The sequence below is a fragment of the Oxyura jamaicensis genome, chromosome 3 (assembly GCF_011077185.1).
Source record: "Oxyura jamaicensis isolate SHBP4307 breed ruddy duck chromosome 3, BPBGC_Ojam_1.0, whole genome shotgun sequence".
NCBI classification, from domain to species: domain Eukaryota; kingdom Metazoa; phylum Chordata; class Aves; order Anseriformes; family Anatidae; genus Oxyura; species Oxyura jamaicensis.
Window position 1 is genome coordinate 98,286,527 of NC_048895.1, and position 17,601 is coordinate 98,304,127.

Here is a 17,601-nt window from a genome sequence, read left to right on the forward strand (position 1 = left end):
AATTTATAAGAATAAGAATCTTTGTGTAAAAAAGAAAATAATTAAATATAAAGTAAAATATTTAATGAAAGAAGAACAATGAGAAAGATTCTGACAAGAGACATTATAATCCAAGATGAGAAAGACAGGCCTCTCATAGGCTCCCAGGTACACAAAACATTTTTAAAGTTGAGTCCCTGCCTGCCCCCTTCAAATGCATGTTCCCAAGTGTTTTAATACTTCAGGGTACTTGCTGATTTCTACTGACAATTTTTTTTTTTTAGCTTCACTGGCTCATTCTCTATTTTCCTTTCCTGTGCTCAAAATAACCCCAGTGAAATACAAATCATTGTAATAAAGTTATGTATGAAGCACAAAGAGTTGACAATTCAATGCTTTGGGCATCATGTGCCATTTATTTCAACACTTTATGTTCAGTGTCAAAATAGTTTGGGGAAAAGAGAATGCACAATACAGCCTTGTTTGTAATAAATGTATCCATAACCAAGAGATGACACTGTGTTTATCCAAGCTGTCATTTATATTATGGATTATTGTATCTCTAAAAAAAATGAACTACTGAATAAAACATCACAAGCAACAGTTCAAAACCGTGTTCCTAATTATTAACTTAAAACTTAGTGCTAAAACAAACTTTCCTCCTTTCCTATTCCTCTCTCTTCAGATATATTTAAAACAAAATGAAATTGCTTGTAGATTTTTTTTCATGAGGATTTTCTACATGAATCATAGGTTTAGAAAGAGACCAATGAATAGCAAAGTCTGCTGCAACCAGACAGTCAAGGGAGCACCTTGGCAGAAGTAAATAGTCCCAATTCCATTGACATTAATAGGAGTGTAGTAATTTTACCTTCTCTCCTGACAATTCTTCCCTACTTTTCCATATCACTTATGGAAAGGACCTTTGCTACTTATGTGTCAGTTCCTTCACATTTAACAACTCTTTTTTTTTTTTTTTTTTTCATCGATTTGTTCAGATGACTAATCCCCATCGGAAATTCTTCTTCTGGTTTTAATTCAGATAGAAAAATAGTTTTTTATGTTTATTAGAATCTTTATTTTCTGTGGCAACTATTTAACTATTTTTTGAGTCTTTCAGTATATAAATTCAATATAAGTGTATGCATTTTTTATAACTGTGAAAATACACTGGCAGAGATTGCAGTCTGAAAGTGATTCATTATATATAAATAACTGGTAAGAGGCTAACACAGCCTCCATTGTACTGACACAGCATAGACAGGAATTACTGATTATTAAGTCACTGTTCATTAGAAAAAAAAAATGCAGATTTGATTTTATCAAAGTAATTTTTTATTAGTTCTTCTTTACTTTTTTCATATTATCATTAAATATGAGGACAGGTTTTGTGTTTAATTGCAAATGAGCTAGGTAATGTAAGTTAAAAGGGCAATGTAAGTATATTGAAGACTGGAGGTAGGTGAGCTCTCACCTCTTTTCTTTTAGCTTCATTGTAATTCCTAAGGTCTTTTGCTTTATAACATACAACCTGCACCTCTATGAGGCAAAATCATTTCATGTTGCAATGTCAATTTTTTTTTTTTTTTTTTTTTTTGGTGTCTGTGTGTGTGCATGTTCTTGTTTTTGTTTTATTTTATTTTTTTCCCAGTAGATGTCCCTGTGTTTATTCGATGTACTGTTATGAGAGTAGGAAGAGATGCAGCTCCTAATTGTATTCCGAAGTTTTGTTTGGGTACAGTTTGTAAATATAATGATTGATACGTCTGGAGGTGTTGAAAATCATGAAAGTTTACCTCAGCTACCTTCTAACTTCTGTCTTGCATATATTTTCAAAAGTACTGTTAAAATAAGTTGCATTACCTAGGGGAAAGTTAAGCAATACAATACAATATAAGAATGATCTGTTATATAAATGAAGTAGCGATTGAATCTGAAGAACAGTTAATAATCATTAACTGTGTCAATAGGAACTGAACATGTGTTAATTTCCTTATAGCATGGATAATACATGGCTTGATGGCCAAGCAAAATAATTTCAGGGGTGCTTCAATGGTGGCATAAAGAATGGTTTATAGGGAACTGTTGGATAACAGCAAAACTCTGAAGTTTATTTTACACAGTTCTCATTGTAGGTACGGGGGGAGTTGGGACATGTTGGGCATGTCCTGGGAGTATCCTGCACCTGCTGTCTGTATTGCCATTGCAGATGACCTAAATTCCAAATAAATCTGTGTTGCCTAAGACTTTCTCCTGTTTGGTGATTTAAGCCTCTGAAGAAGTATCCTTGATCACCTTGTTGTTGTGATGCTATGTGATGTTACTGCAAAGGATATGTAATGAATAGAGGTGACACACATTATTTGTCCTCTCTGCACAGACAGTAAATATGCTCCAGAGTATGCTTTGAAGTGCAGGCAGCCCCTGATCTCCTGAGATAATTTCATGAATCAGAAATGTATCACTGATGAAAAGAAGTACATCTCTATGTAACATAGTTGTTTATATTTGGGAAAAGCAGATGTAAAGTTTATTATCAGAATGATAGCGTTTAATTTCCCTTCCTTGTTTCTCTTCCATGTGTGAAAATAACAACGCATCATACACTTCATTTTCTGGTCTGTTTGCTGGGAATCTATATTATTGTTCTTTAGCCTGTGCAGAGTATGATTACTAGAATACATATAGGATTTTTATTTCTATTCAAGCCTCATTGTACATGGACATCATGAAAACCTCAATGTCTACTAGTTGCTAAATTATTTTACACTTGAATAAGAGGAGAGTTGTAGTCTGGCACTACAAAACCGCATACATTGGGGAAAATGCCTTCATTTTCTCCTCTGTGATTGCACATTTTCTCCTTCAGATTGTGCATATTATATACTATAAAGTTCTTTTTTTTTTTTGTTCCAGTGTCTTTCCAGTATCCTATATCACTCTTTCCGTAAAGCCGAGAGTTTTGAGAATCTAAGCTGACTTTGTTGTCTGGCACAAGAATGGCTGCAGTGCTCGATATGAAAAGTGAAAACTGTATTTCTTACAAAACCATATTATTTTTGTTTGTTTTGTCCCCACAAGCATTATCATATTCGAGCATCTGTAGCTCAGATTTCATTGTTCCTTCATACTGGAATGTTGAATACTACCCAAGGCAGAGATTTGTGCATCCCAGAATATGCAGAAGAGGAAATCACAAACTGAACTGTGTTTTCACATTGATGATACAGTCTTCAGTTCACATTCCCATTTCTCTAGTGCTAATGAGTTAAATAGAAATTCCCAGTACCTGATAACAAAGAATCCAAGTAAGAATTATTAATGATATGTAGAAAATTTTCTCACTACTCAATTTTATATATGTGTTTTTAAATATACCTTAAAATCTCAGAAAGCTCTTCATATAATCCACATTCTGGGGTTACTGACATTGGGTAAGCAGATTTACAAACTTTTATTTTTTATTTTTTATTTTTTAAAAAACTTTACATGCAAATTATCATACATATGAGCAAATTCCTGACAATTACAAATCTTTTATATAGCAAAGCTTTATTATTATTATTATTATTATTATATTTTATTTTTATTGACTTATTTATATTGAGCTATTGATATTTAACTATTTATTACTTTTCAAACTACTTTTATGTGAAGAAAAATTTCTATGGGACCTCTGGAATGTTTTATATATTGATCAGCCATCAGTCATCCATTCAAAGGATCAAAATAAAAACGGACTGTGACTGTGGACATTTACCAATGTTTGAAAAATATAAGATTTTTTTCTGTCCTTTCAGTCATGTAACTTTTTTGGCCTAAAAGGGATCAATATAACTTCTACAGCACTGGCCTGCTTTGATAAGAAACATTATTATTATTATTTTTCTTTGGAATGTTTTCTTCAGGCAGAAAAGGTGAACCAAATGACCCAACACTGCACTTACTATCTGCCCTGCTGGAGAAATAGGGATATGGCGTTTCCTCATTCAACTGGCTTAACCCACGGCTATTATCAATCAGACCTCAACTTATCTGAACACTGATAAATGTGTGAGGGCTGTTACGGGATCAGAAGTTAAACACCCACACCCTGAAAAAATGTTGTGGCATTTTCTTTTTATTTTTGCAATTCTTGAGAAGCTCTGAAATCCTTCATGAAGGCAAACACAACAACAGTGAAAGAAACAGGAAAAACTGGAAAAGTGCTTGAAGCACTGTTAAAAAAAAAAAAATTAAAATCACAGGAATAAATAAACATCCAGGACTAGAACAAATAGTTCTGTGCTAACAGGGAAAACAATATAATGTGTTTTGGGGAGTGAAAAAATCTGAGACATATTTAGAATTCAATAATGTAGATGTATTAACTGGACCTATTGATAATATAAAATACAATTCTGCAGAACACAGTGAAATATATTAACTCCTATCTCATCATTTTAATGTGTTTTTTTTTTTTAATTAAATATGATGTGAAATTAATTTAAGTAAAAAATATAATTTGAAAAAATAGGCTCTGCAGAACCATCTAACTTCAGCTGGTACTGCAATAGTTCAGAAATTTTGCTTACTGGTCTTTTTTACTATAAAGGAAATATCTGATTTATTCTATCCATGCCCTAATAGTTCAATCCAACCAGAATCTATAATGAGCAGTGCAATATTCTCTGTGTGTATGTAAATGGATGAGTCTGGCAACAACCTCTCTTCTGATAATGGTCATATTAATTATTGAGAAAGACAAACTTTTCACTTCCAGATTTTGCTTTCAGCAGTTTATAATTTGGCAAAGCAGAGTCAGCACTCAGTGAAAAGTTGTGTTGCTGGTATTTACCTTTACTCTGCTTAAGTTCATACTAGAAAATTTCAACTGTTCTGTTTCCATGGATGTCTCTATGAAAAAAAAAAGAATTTTAGGTGTTAGAAATATTCTTCCAACATTTTTTATTGCCTGCTTCAATCCTAAAATGCCCCCAGATAATCCCATTCCTTATTTTTATACTCCTCAAAATCATTGATCCTCTGCCTCCCTGTCTCTTATGACAATGCCACCTGTCCACATCCATGTCTGTGTTTTCCTGGTGATATTGCCATGTTTTTTCCATGCTCCCCGGCAGTGCTGCTTCAAAAATGAGAAAGATCAAATACTTAAACTGAGGCTCTTCAACTTGCTGATGCCCCAGCAGACCCAGTTTACATATGGGGTTCTGTGAGAGCTTGTTTAGCTGATAACCAGGTTAAAAATTTGTTTTATCCTTTGCATATTTTTGTATGGTGTAACACCCATCAGTATAGATTTTAATTTATTTATTAATTTATGTTCATCACATAGGTAGAAATAGCAAGTAGCTACTCTGTATGGAAGGAATTATTTGTGACCCTGGAATAGAATGTAATATAGTGGCATGCAGGCATGGGATGAGGACACCCTAGAATTGCTCCAGAATTGTAAACACAACACATCAATGGCCAATTACTTGACATCAAAGGAGGGCAAGCCTGGGAGCTGGGCAAATTTAATTCTATCAATAACTAAAAGAACAGAGAACATGGTCCACAATGGCATGGACCATAAAAGGTCTACATAAAGCAGAGTTTTATCCCAGAATCTCATGAAGATGTTATTGTGCAAACCAGACCCTCACTGATACATTAAGGACTTAAATGAAATGTATTAAAAACATAATAAAAATGCCAACTGAATAAATAGAAGAGTTAAACTTGTCCACCTTTTTTCTTTAATTTCTCCTTTTCAGCTATTGTGATATTTAAGAATGACACAGAAAGTGTTATAATTAAATCAAATTTCAAAACTTAACCTGTTAATCAACAGACAAAGGAAGCTTGCAAAAAATAAGATTTTTTTTCTGCTTTAAAAAACATAAACATCTGTCTTAACCAGAAAGACTAAAAAATAAGGTTGAAATTTGCACAGTTTGCTAGAAGACCTTTCTATTAAAAATTAGAACAGTTCTAGAGAATTATATTGGCAATTTTTGTTTAAAATCAATGAAGTTCACTGAAGTTACAAACATTTTGTAATATTACGCATTTTATTTAGAAATAAATATTGATTTATATATGTTTTACTGTTTGGTAAATTTTACATAATTCTAATTTTCTAAATTTAATAAATATTTAGAATAGTGATAGCATCTGCATGGAGGCAGGCACACTCCTTTTCACACTGACACATTAACATATTTCCATTAAAATGCTGACAGATTTTTTTTAACCAGTTCTTAAAACAATTCATGTTGCAATAATAAAAGTTATATATAAACATAGTTGAATGCTAGATCATCACAAGTTATCTGTACAAAAAGAAAAAAGAAAATTTCTCCATGTCCATAGCAAATCTGAACAACAATGTGCAAATGAAGTATGCAAGATAATAATAATTTCTTTACTTTAGACAGTAGCATTGTTAAGTGGAAAGTTGCAAGTGATTTAGTTTACTGTATTGAGAAAACCCAGAAAAGACTAAATAATAGGCAAGGTTTTGACCTAAACAATTTTATTAACACCAGATGACAAGATCCTAAGAGATTTTTTTGTTTTGTTTTTACTTTGCCTATTAAACAGTATGTTCCCCAAATAAAAAATAGTAAATATCTGGTAGGGAAAAAAATAAATTTACTTTTAGGTTGGTTAGGTAAGAACTATTTGTGCTAGTATGAATTAAAAAATAAAATATCACATTAAAAGCACTTTTTTTTTTTTTTTTCCTTTTTCTATTTACTTTCATTTGTACTTGAATCTCACAAAATTTAGAGGACTTGAAAATCCCTACAATTCGATATTCTTGCAAGGTATAGTATAATTATATAAGGTAGATACTTATTCCAATCCTTAAAAAGAAGTTAGAGCCTTTGTGTCTTGGGCTTTATTTCTAATCTGAAACTATGACTGTGCTGATTACAAAAGCTTAAGTATTAATGCAGATCAAATATATTTCATACAAAGGCTTCTATTTAAATGGAGCATGCCTTCAAGGAAACAATTGCACATTGTTCATGAAAAATAATCTGCCAATCTTGTCCAATTCAGTAGCTAAAATATTCTTTTGATATTTAAGTTCTTAGTTAACACAATGTGTTAATTTCTATATGTCTTTCAGTTACCATATTTCAATCACAAAGAAGAAGCTCACTCTCATGCTCATAAATATAAACTTTTTATTTATCTAAGACTTTATCTGTAACTTTTTAGTGCTCCCCATGTTGTTAATTACAATTTTGTGGTTTCACTTGAAATAATGTGTTAGGATTTCATAAGAAATGGGAGGGAAGCTTCTGTATTTCCAAAGTAGATTCTACAAAAAGGCTTAGCTTCTGATTATTTTGTACTTGTGGTCCAAGAACTTTCCCCTAATTATTCACTACTTCATTTTCACAAAAGTACATGAAAAGAAAAGGGTCATCAACAGCAACCAGTCTCTCAGTGTTAAGGTTACCAAAACCTCTCACAAATTCAAAGCAAATTATTAAAATTGTTTTTATATGGGGACCTTAGTTTCAAGATACACTACCTGACTGCCTAATTCTTACATCCTTAAATAAAAGCTAATGGCTAGATGAATAATTGGCTAAATAAATGACCTGAGATGGTACAGCCTTCCTTATGTTGAAATGACTTTTACAAACTTGTTGTGAAAAGAACATATGTACCTGTTAATATCTAAATTCTAAAAAGTGCTCCCCAAAGCTATATGACTTAAGGAACTGCATTTGGTTGTTGGTTTGTACAACTGGACAATATATCAAAAGGATTGGTTTTTACAGAAGTCTAACCATTTCCTTAGATTTCCTCATTGGTGTTCAAATCTTTATTTGTAGGGAAAGGAGAAATGTGATGACAGAATAAATGTCCTCCAAAACATTTGTACATGTGAAATGAGGTTGGAATCCCTGACACTCTTCCATTTAAATACTACAAGCCAAGAAACTGACTTGCAAAGAACTATTTTGATGTTTCTTAAGAGAAAATTTCAAAATATAGAATAAAATTTCTTTCTCAAAACATTTTAGAAATCACCCCTCTATCTAGGTCTGTACATAAAAAATTGAATATATTGGATGGTTAATCTAATTCTTGTGTTTGTTGTTGTTGTTTGTTTGTTTGTTTGTTTGTTTTTAATTAGCCAGTGGAAACTTTTGCACTATATCAAGTTTATAGTCCATTTATTTGGGTATAATATTTAATGTTCGCTAATGTTATCAGGTGTAAATAATTTACAAATTCAAGTAATTTACAGTAGGCAAATGTGAAAATACCTTTCCTTATATTCAGTCTTCTTCTGATCTCCATATTTTTAGAAAGACATGTAACACTTTCAGAGAATATGCCGTAGAAAACACTCTGAGCAGAAGACTATATGTGCCAAAATTTTCCATTTGCAACTGTTGCAATAGTGCACAAACTAAATCTGCATTCTGAGTAGTCCTGCAAAGATTACAGAAGTTAAAGTCAAAATGTTCTTTCATGAGTCCTTGTGTGATGTCCCTGGATGTCCAGAGTGCTCCCGTTTCAGGGGAAACAGAGGTTGTCACTGATTTTTTCAATGGCACTATGTATATGACTGTGCATACACATGCACAGGTGGACTGGATCACTTCTTACATAGCTGTCTGCAGTCCTTGACAGCCCCTCCAAAACAGTAGATTTTGCATCAAAAATTCTATAATGTGATGCTCAGCATAGAAAGAAGAGAAGAAGGAGATGCATGATAATGCTGGAAAGGCATTTTCTATTGTCTTATGTTTGTTTCAAACAGTTATAAAAGGAGAATACATATGTAAGTGCTTTTGTTTTATCTTAGTCTTTAGGTTGCATAAGGTATTTTCTTCTTCTCAACAGTTCACAATCCAAAATAATACCCAGAATTATAGAGCAGAAAAGAACTAAAGATTAAAAGGGCACTTCTGCCCTTCCCTTTCACCCCCTCCAAAATTTAAGGCCAAAATATCTTAGCTGTATGCAAAGAGCAGACTGCCTTTTCAGCTCATTTCTTTCAGAATAAATTATTTGGATTTCCTTGTGAGAGATATGCTAAGGAAGACAGTGCAAATTTGAAGGGTTTGTTTGCTAGATTACAAAATACCAAGAGTCAGTTCAAGACTTCCCATGAGAAGCTCAGAAAAGAAGGAAATCAAATAAATAAATAAATAAAATCATTCAGAGGCATTCAATTATTACAGCAGTTGTGGAATCAGAAAGGAGGAGTTGGGTAAATTGGGGATACGGATTGGCATTTAGCATGGGAGAGAGGTGGTGGGTCGGTAAAATTTTGAGGCAGCTGAGATTGGCCAGTGGGGTCTTCCCCATCACATTTACTTGACAAAAAATGGAGTCAGTTAAGCTGCTCTGGACAAAGGGGAAGAGAGAAGTTGAGGCTATTACAGGCATCTATTCTTTGTTACTGCCAGCCTTGTCATCAGCCACCCTCTGAATCTGCCCAGTCCCATCTGCAGAGACTGCTTTAGAAAATGTCTGCTCTGCAGACATCCAAAAGCTGTCTCTGAATATGGGGGGAAAATGACAAAGTAGGCAGTGATTGCAAATATAACATTATTTTATTTGAAAGATATTTTACAAAAATTATTATAAATCAAGAAGTTCAGTTTGTTCAGATTCAAGATGGTAGTAATATGTCCAGTGTGTGTTTAAAATATCCCCAGTCTTGTACTCATTCATATTCTGTCCTTATTTATAAATTATTTATGTGTTTTATTACAAATACAAAACCAAAAGATAAAATTCCTGGAGTTCTTCTCTCATCTGGAGCTGGTACAAATTAATTCTAAGTATCAATTTTGCAGGAAAATGTTAAGAGTCTTTGTTACTTATCTACTCAGTTACTATGAAAATTAGAGAAAGACCCCTTAGGGTACTGCCGAGATCCACACTTATGCCATTTGATATTGGACTGCTTGCAAGAATTTTGTTAAATAGTCAGTGTTGCAATGGACTCACAAAGCTTAATCATATACTATCTACTTTTCCTTTGATTTCATTATGCTTTACATCAATGAGATTCAATGTTAGCATACTGCAACACTGAACATATTCAAAGTATATAATCTATAAAATCAATAAAAAAAAAAAAACTGAGAGTTTAGTTATGTGAGATTAAAATAGATATAATGTTCATCTATATAGGAATAATTTCCCTACAAATGCTACTTTAAGAGATTTAGCTTTCAAATAAATGAATCTACTGTGATGGCTGGATTCCATGTTTAAAAAGTTAAAACAAGATAAGACAAAGCAGTATGTCTGGAACGCTTTAAAAAAAAAAAAAAAAAAAAAAAAAAAAAAAAGTAACACTGTCCACAGTGAAACCGAAAGGGTGTGTACCTTTTTGCTTCCATACCATAAATTCAGTATATTCAGTAAATTCAGTAAATTGCTGTTGTTTTCGACGCTTCACTTATTTTAGGAAAGTATATTAATACAACCAAGGGGCTGTTTATACTGCTACAAGAAATTAAGAAAGCATGATAACAAAACCCTTGCAAGACCATGTGGAATCCTATATATTCCGTGTGTTCTTCTGTGAGTGAACTACTCAGCAATTAAACAGTCCTTTTAATCAGTGTAAATGAGATTTGCCTTTTAATAGACTCTCAGTATGAAATACATTGTTCTTAGTATGAAATACATTGTTCTTTTCTGTACAAATCATCTGGAATACAACAGTTTTTGTAGCTGTGCCTCCTGATTTCTTTGAGAAAGGGAAGATGTTCTGCCACAAACACATAACTTACTTTAATTAAAATCAAACCAGCTGGGACTCTTGCCATGACATCTCTTTCAAAGCTAGTAAACAGATTTGACATGTAAAGATATTTGCAGTAGGGGTTATCTGTTAGCAGTTCTGCTGAATCAGAAACCAGAACTAAAGCTTTACTCAGACTATCATGCTCAGTTTTTTTTTTTTTTTTTTTTTTTAAAAAAAAAGTAATCTGGATCTGGAAATCTGGAAGTAATCTGAACTAAAAAAAAAAAAAAAAATCTGTAGAAGGTAAAAACCTTTGGCTGTGTAGCCATTGTTTTATTAGCAATATTCATTTTTAACATAAAAATAAAATAAATATGTTTTATTTCTGTGGTGGTTTTACTGTGCTAGGCAGCTGAACACCACAACCGCTCTCTCACTCCCCCTCCTCAGATGAGGAGGGGAACAAGTAAAGGAAAGAACAACTCACAGGTTGAGATAAGGATAATTTAAATAAAGAGACAATATATATATATATGTATTATTAAGGAAATATTATTATTAATTAAAAAAATCAACTAAAGGGAAAAAAAGGAAAGGGGAAGAGGGAGGGGGAAAGGGAATAACTAAACAAAACAAGTAAAGGCTATGTGGAAATACAGAGGAAAGAAATTCCTCTCTACTTCCCACAAATGAGTAATGCTTGACCACGTCCTTGAAGCAGGGCCTCAACGCACCTACCCGGTGTTCGGGAGAAGGACAGATGTTTTTGCAACGAGAGCCCACCCCTCCCCTCTTCTTCCTTTTTCCACCGTTTATTGCTGAGTGTGACATCATATGGTATGGAATATCCCTTTGGTTGGTTTAGGTCAGCTGCCCTGGTGATGTTTCTTTCTCACTTTTTGCCCACCCCCTAGGAGGGTCAGAGAGAGTCCTGATGCTGTGCCAGCACTTCTCAGCAGCAGACACAACACCGGTGTGATACCACTGTTGTTCTAGCTACAAGTGCAGAGCTCAGCACTGTATGGGCTGCTGCAGGGAAAGTTAACATCCCAGCCAGACCCAGTACAATTTCTTGATTATTTTTAAAAGTTTATTTGATATTACTATATCCACATATCTGAATACATTTAAAAATGTAGTGTGATCAGTTTCTCCTCTTGCTCTCCTTTATTAGTTTAGTTAGGAAATAGCTTAGGTAGCAGGTCCTGTTTTTTTTTGAAGTTCTTCCTTAAAAAAATACATGGAACTGTGTCAGCACAGACCTTCAGTGAGACAGCACCTAATTAGACCCAATGGAAATGGCCATATAGACATATGAGCTGAAGATGACAAGGAAAAGAAGATTCATTGACCACAGAATTCACCAAAGAACTATGGGACTTCAATAACTACTGCCCATAGCAAGTATGCACTTGAAAGGAACTTCCTTCGATTAAATATTCTTACATTGGCTTATAAAGAAAATGAAGCAGAAGATCATTGCCACAATCTTGTGAATATTTTCTTTCAAGATCATAAATTTGATCTTTCTTTTTTTTTTTTTTAAATCCCTGCAATTACCTGAAAATGTTATTCTCTTGCATTATGTATTCTTGGATAAAACTCTCTTACAGACTTGATCTTTAAGAGGAAAAGGGGAATTGCATTTTGTGGAAAGCTGAGAGCATGTACGTGTGTTAATTTTAAGAGGTATTCCCAGAAAACTGAACTAAACATCTGCAAGATGGTTTTACAGAAGAAACAAACAAACAAACAAACAAAAAATAATAAAACACTAAAAAAACAGCAACAACAAAAACAACATGAATCAAGCTGCAGTCATTTTGTTGCAAATTAAAAGTAAAACCAGTTTGGTGTGTATTCTGTTGGATTGTTTTGCTCCTTTGTTTGTTCTCTGCCTTCTCAGTATCCTGAGTATCCTCTGCGAACAGCTGGCATAGTTGTCAGAGAGCAGCGCGGAATCTCTTAAGGATACCACTCTTAAGGATGTTGTACCAAATTTCTCATCTTTTAAGTCACTGATGTAATAAAATGCATTATGTTCATTCTATTCTGCACTTCCCTGTATCTTCATCTCCCTGCATGATCACCTGAATATCTCTCCAAGCTCCACTGACTATGTCAACTAGACCTTCATTGACTATAATTGGAAATTTAACAACTAAAGAATATTTTTGCACCTGCATTAGCCAAGTAAATTTAGTCTCATGTAAAATTACACCCATAACGTCTTTGGAGTTCTTAATACTGATAAGAATACTATAAAAGCTAAAGTATTTCTTCATCTATGTACTTGGTTTGTGTAGTGGGTTTATGTGGCAAGGTTTTGGTAGCAGGGGGCCATAGGGGTGGCTTCTGTGAGAAGGATCTAGAAGCTGCTCCATGTTTGGTAAGGGCCTCACTGCTGACCAGAACTGAGCCAATAAGTGATGTTGTTTGCGCCTCCGTGAGAGCAGATTTAAGACAGGGAAAAAAAAACGCTGTGCCACACAGCAGCTGGGAGAGTGAGAGGAGTGAGGAACAGCCTTGCAGGCGCCAAGGTCAGTGAAGAAGGAGGGGGAGAGGTGCTCCAGGCACCGGAGCAGAAGTCCCCTGCGGCCTGTGGTGAGGACCATGGTGAAGCAGGCTGTCCCCCTGCAGCCCATGGAGTACCACAGTGGAGCAGGGTTCCACACTGCAGCCCGTGGAGGAGACCACGGTGGAGCAGGTGGCCCTGCACCGACGGAGACTGCGGCCTGTGGAAGACCCCTCCCAGAGCAGATTCCGGGCCGGACCTGTAGGCCGTGGAGAGGAGACCACGCAGGAGCAGGTGACCTGGCAGGAGCTGCTGCCCGTGGGGGACCCAGGTTGGAGCAGTGTGCTCCTGAGGGATGGACCCCATGGTACGGACCCATATCTGGAGCAGTTCTTGAAGAGCTGCTGCCTGTGGGAAGCCCACGCTGGATCAGTTCAGCAAGGACTGCATCCCGTGGGTGGGACCCCACAGCACAGGGGATGAGAGTGACCGAGAAGGAGCGGCAGAGAAAAATTTCTATAGACTGACCATAACCCCCATTCCCCTGTTCCCCTGCGCCGCTTGGGGGGAGGAGATGGAAGAGGGTGGATGGGGGGGAGTGTGCTTTTGGTTTCTTTCCTTTGTTTCTCACTTCTCTAGCTTGTTAGTAATAGGCAATAAATCTTACTATCTCCCTATGCTGAGTCTGTTTTGACCATCACAATAATTACTGTGCGATCTCCTTGTCCTTATCTCAACCCTTGAGCCCCTTTCATCTTATTTTCTCCCTGTTCCTCTTTGAGGAGGGGGAGTGAGAGAGCGGTTGTGGTGGAGCTCGGTCGCCCACCTGAGCAAAACTATCACAGTTTGACAGAGCAGGTCTTAACAAAACTCACACAGATAGAGAATTACCATGGGAAAAAGTGAGACCGGTCTGTATTTCTACCAGAAAATCATGTGAGAAAAATAAATAAATAAATAATCTGGAGCTAATTTCATCATTTGTGCAATAAGTAATGTACTATATTTCATTAATATGTGATAGGAAAATGTTTTTATATTTGTGTGATATGTAGTTTTAAAGCTAAATCTACATAAACTAAAGAAAGGTTCTCGCTGCTTTTATGTAGTACTCTAGGGTCCTTCTGCCAGAATTGCAATTGTAGTACTGGAGTTGCAGAACAATAAATAAATACATAAATAATAATAAAATCTTAGTTTTTACACAAATGAAAAAAAAAATAATGCTTCAAGTCTTGGATGCAATACAATTTGCAGCCACTAGCAACTAATGAAAAGCTTTTTATAGACAATCCCTGATAGCTAACATCATTTTCAAAACAATGCATCACTTTTTGTTCCTTCCTCAAATGTTGCAACCAGTATTCATATCAATGATACAGCTGGTTAACTAAATAAAGCAAAATATGTTACAGTTCAAGGCTGTTCATATGCATGCACAGACTAATGAAATAGTGTGACAGTAAGGTAAGACTAGACTTGTTTCTGAGCAGTGACTATCAGAATACATTCACCCTTCTGGTGTCTACAATACAGTAGGTAAAATTATAAGTGGGGGCTCAAGTCAAGTGCAAGACCAAGCATTCATGATCAAAAGACATTGTATCATCAAGAAGGGGATCTGTAGGATCTGTAGCCCTAAGACCTGGATCTCAGTTGTGATCTGGCACTGAGTTGGGAGCAGCACAGTGGTGTGACTTTGGCTGAATCTTACTGAGAAAGGTGTTAATATATGAGAAAGTATTTGAACAAATGCCATACAATTAAAAAAAAAAAAAAGAAAAGAAAAGAAAAAAAAGAAAAAAAAAGAAAAGAAAAGATACAAGTGCAACTGTTGAGGCAGTAATAATTAGCAACTAAAGGGTACAATAAAATAGCACTGAGACAGGAAGGTCTAAAACCCTGAGTAAAAAGAAAATCTGTAGAGACTGCAGCTCTGCAACTTCAAGGTTCAGTCTCTTCCAAGGTGCAGCAGAGGGTGATCCTGCCCCTTCTGTTCTACAGTTCTCTGGCCAGCAAATCAACAGTAGTGAGTATATTAGTACTTAGCTGAGGAGCTCATTAGGCATAACTATCTATTGCATGTGTTGGCCAAAACATGATTGCTTTTTTTTGGTATATACTCTTTCACAGTTTCTTTGTTCTTGATAAAAGAGACCCAAGTATAAATAATCAGAAGAGGAGGGTTATGGTGGAATTTACAGTGCAGGTGCTTAAATGCCAGTTGATATGCAAAATAGTTCTTTTATAGCTTGACCAGGAACCCCTATTAGTGTCAGTTCAATGACTATGTCATGGTTTTACTTAACAAATCTGATTAAAGTAATTCCACAAAACGATAAATTCATGAATATATTGTGGAGATTTGTTGAAAGGTCCTACATCTATGTTGATTAGAAAAACTACAATAATACTGCTCCTATTATTATGAGCTGAAAATTGGCAATAGATAGTGTTTAGTTTTCTAGCAAACTGGCAAAGCACTAGACAACCATTTATGATCACAGGAATAGCATCTTGTTGATAGTGTCGTAGTAAAGCACTTTCATGTTTGTGATGTCAAGTTTTCTCAGACCACATTTGGTGCAGATTGCTGGTCAGATCATCGGTTAGTAAGCAATGCAATATCCTTAGCTGTCTGATGCTTGCAGAGTAGACAGCAAATTAACATTCAAATACTAAATTCTGTGTCATTCAACATGACAACCACAAAAAAAAAAAAAAAGAAAAAAAAAAGAGAGAGAGAGAAAACAGTTGAATTGTGAGCTTGTTATTGCATCTATTCAAGTACAAAATCATTGAAAATGAAAGGCCTCAAAGATTCACAATAGAATGCTCCAGCAAAGTACCTCTGTTTTGTTAAGATGGCTCTCAGGACAGGTTTGACAGAAACAGCAGATTCATCAGTTCACTGTTAAATGATTGTACGTCATAAGGGTAGAATAAAAAAGAATATAAAACTTTTTAATACACCTTTCAAGGGAGCAGAAAAAAAAAATTACTGTCCTGAAATATGATTGATGCACAGGCAGGAGATTCAACAAACTGATTGCCAAATTAAAAATGTCAAATACTTCCCTGAATGCCTGAGAGCAGTATATGTCCCTAAAACCCAACTTGTACTTTCCCATTCCACAGGGAAGATGGTCAAACCCTATTAGGGATTGAGATGAACTTCTGGCAGAAACATTTCAACAGTTTATACAATTCTCTATCTTCCATCTCTGATGGAATGACAACTGAAATCCAGTGAGCAACAAAGTGCAGTACCATCCACTGTCCTGGATGCCTTTGAAACCATGAAACAGACATCACAATGCAAGACTAAGTACCGATGACATTTCTGTCAAACTAAACAAATCTGGAGGTCAGGATCTAATCACAAATAATTGCAGCTCTTCACTGCTGTATGGTAAATAAGAGTCCACAATAGCTGAAGGAAGTAGATGTCACCCACCCAGTCTCAAACTGAAATCTGTCCTCCCGTGATATAATTATGACTGGGATGTATCATTTCTGCCAGTTGTTGGGGAAATCTTTCCTGCAGTAGATCTCTACAGGTTTGAGGCTGAAAGTAATCCTCAGAAAGTCAGTCTTATGGCATCGTTCTCATGATTTTTAAAGCTGTAAAGATTCAAGGGATATGAGCAGAACAAAAGAAAGATCTATAAATGATCTTTGTCAGCCAGTGAAAGCTTTTGGCCTTGTGGCTATACTGTGATTACCTGTCAGGATTTCTTGGAGACAGCTTCAGAAATTGAGCTATCCAGATTAACTTGCAGACAGTTCACTCATTTTGCAATGGTATGGCAGCAACAATCCTTAAATAAGCAGCAGTGTCAGAGCCTGTTGCTGTCACACATAGTCCTCAGTGAGGCTACATTTTTCCACCTCTCGTGTAAGATTGCCGTGAGCAAAACTCCTTGTTGCATCTAACCACGATGCATTGCCGTCCCATGTTCTTCAGTGTAGATGGTTGTGGGTTCAACCGTCAGAGACTCCAAGCTGACCTTAAGACCACAGAAAGGGTCCTACAAGCACAGGGATGCCACTGGCAAAGTATGCAGAGCTCAACACCAACTGCTTTGTTTGCATCATTGATCATCTCAACCTGCTCTTCAACATAACTGAAATAGCTGTCCTGTCACTGCTTCTTAGAGACAGAAGGCTTGCTCCACCAGCTATGTGTACATTACCGAAACCAGAGGACAAACTCTGCCTGTCTGGCAGCATCATTTCTCTACCTTACTTGATGATGAAGTCATGCAGAGGATAGCAAAATCTGTTGTAGCTATAGAGAGATTAAATCAGCATGTCTGGAATTAAAAGGGTATCTGACTTCAAACAAATGTTAATGTGTGCTTTGTGGCTGTTGTCACAA

The 17,601-nt window shown here is 35.5% G+C and overlaps 1 long non-coding RNA gene across 1 annotated transcript; it reads left to right on the forward strand.

Annotated features, from left to right (window-relative positions):
• The first annotated feature begins 1,295 nt into the window (after nucleotides 1-1,295).
• On the forward strand, nucleotides 1,296-16,582 carry LOC118164977. The gene is made up of 3 exons (XR_004749787.1): nucleotides 1,296-1,437; nucleotides 15,187-15,249; nucleotides 16,359-16,582. It is a non-coding gene; the product is annotated as an uncharacterized LOC118164977 (long non-coding RNA).
• Nucleotides 16,583-17,601: the final 1,019 nt, after the last annotated feature.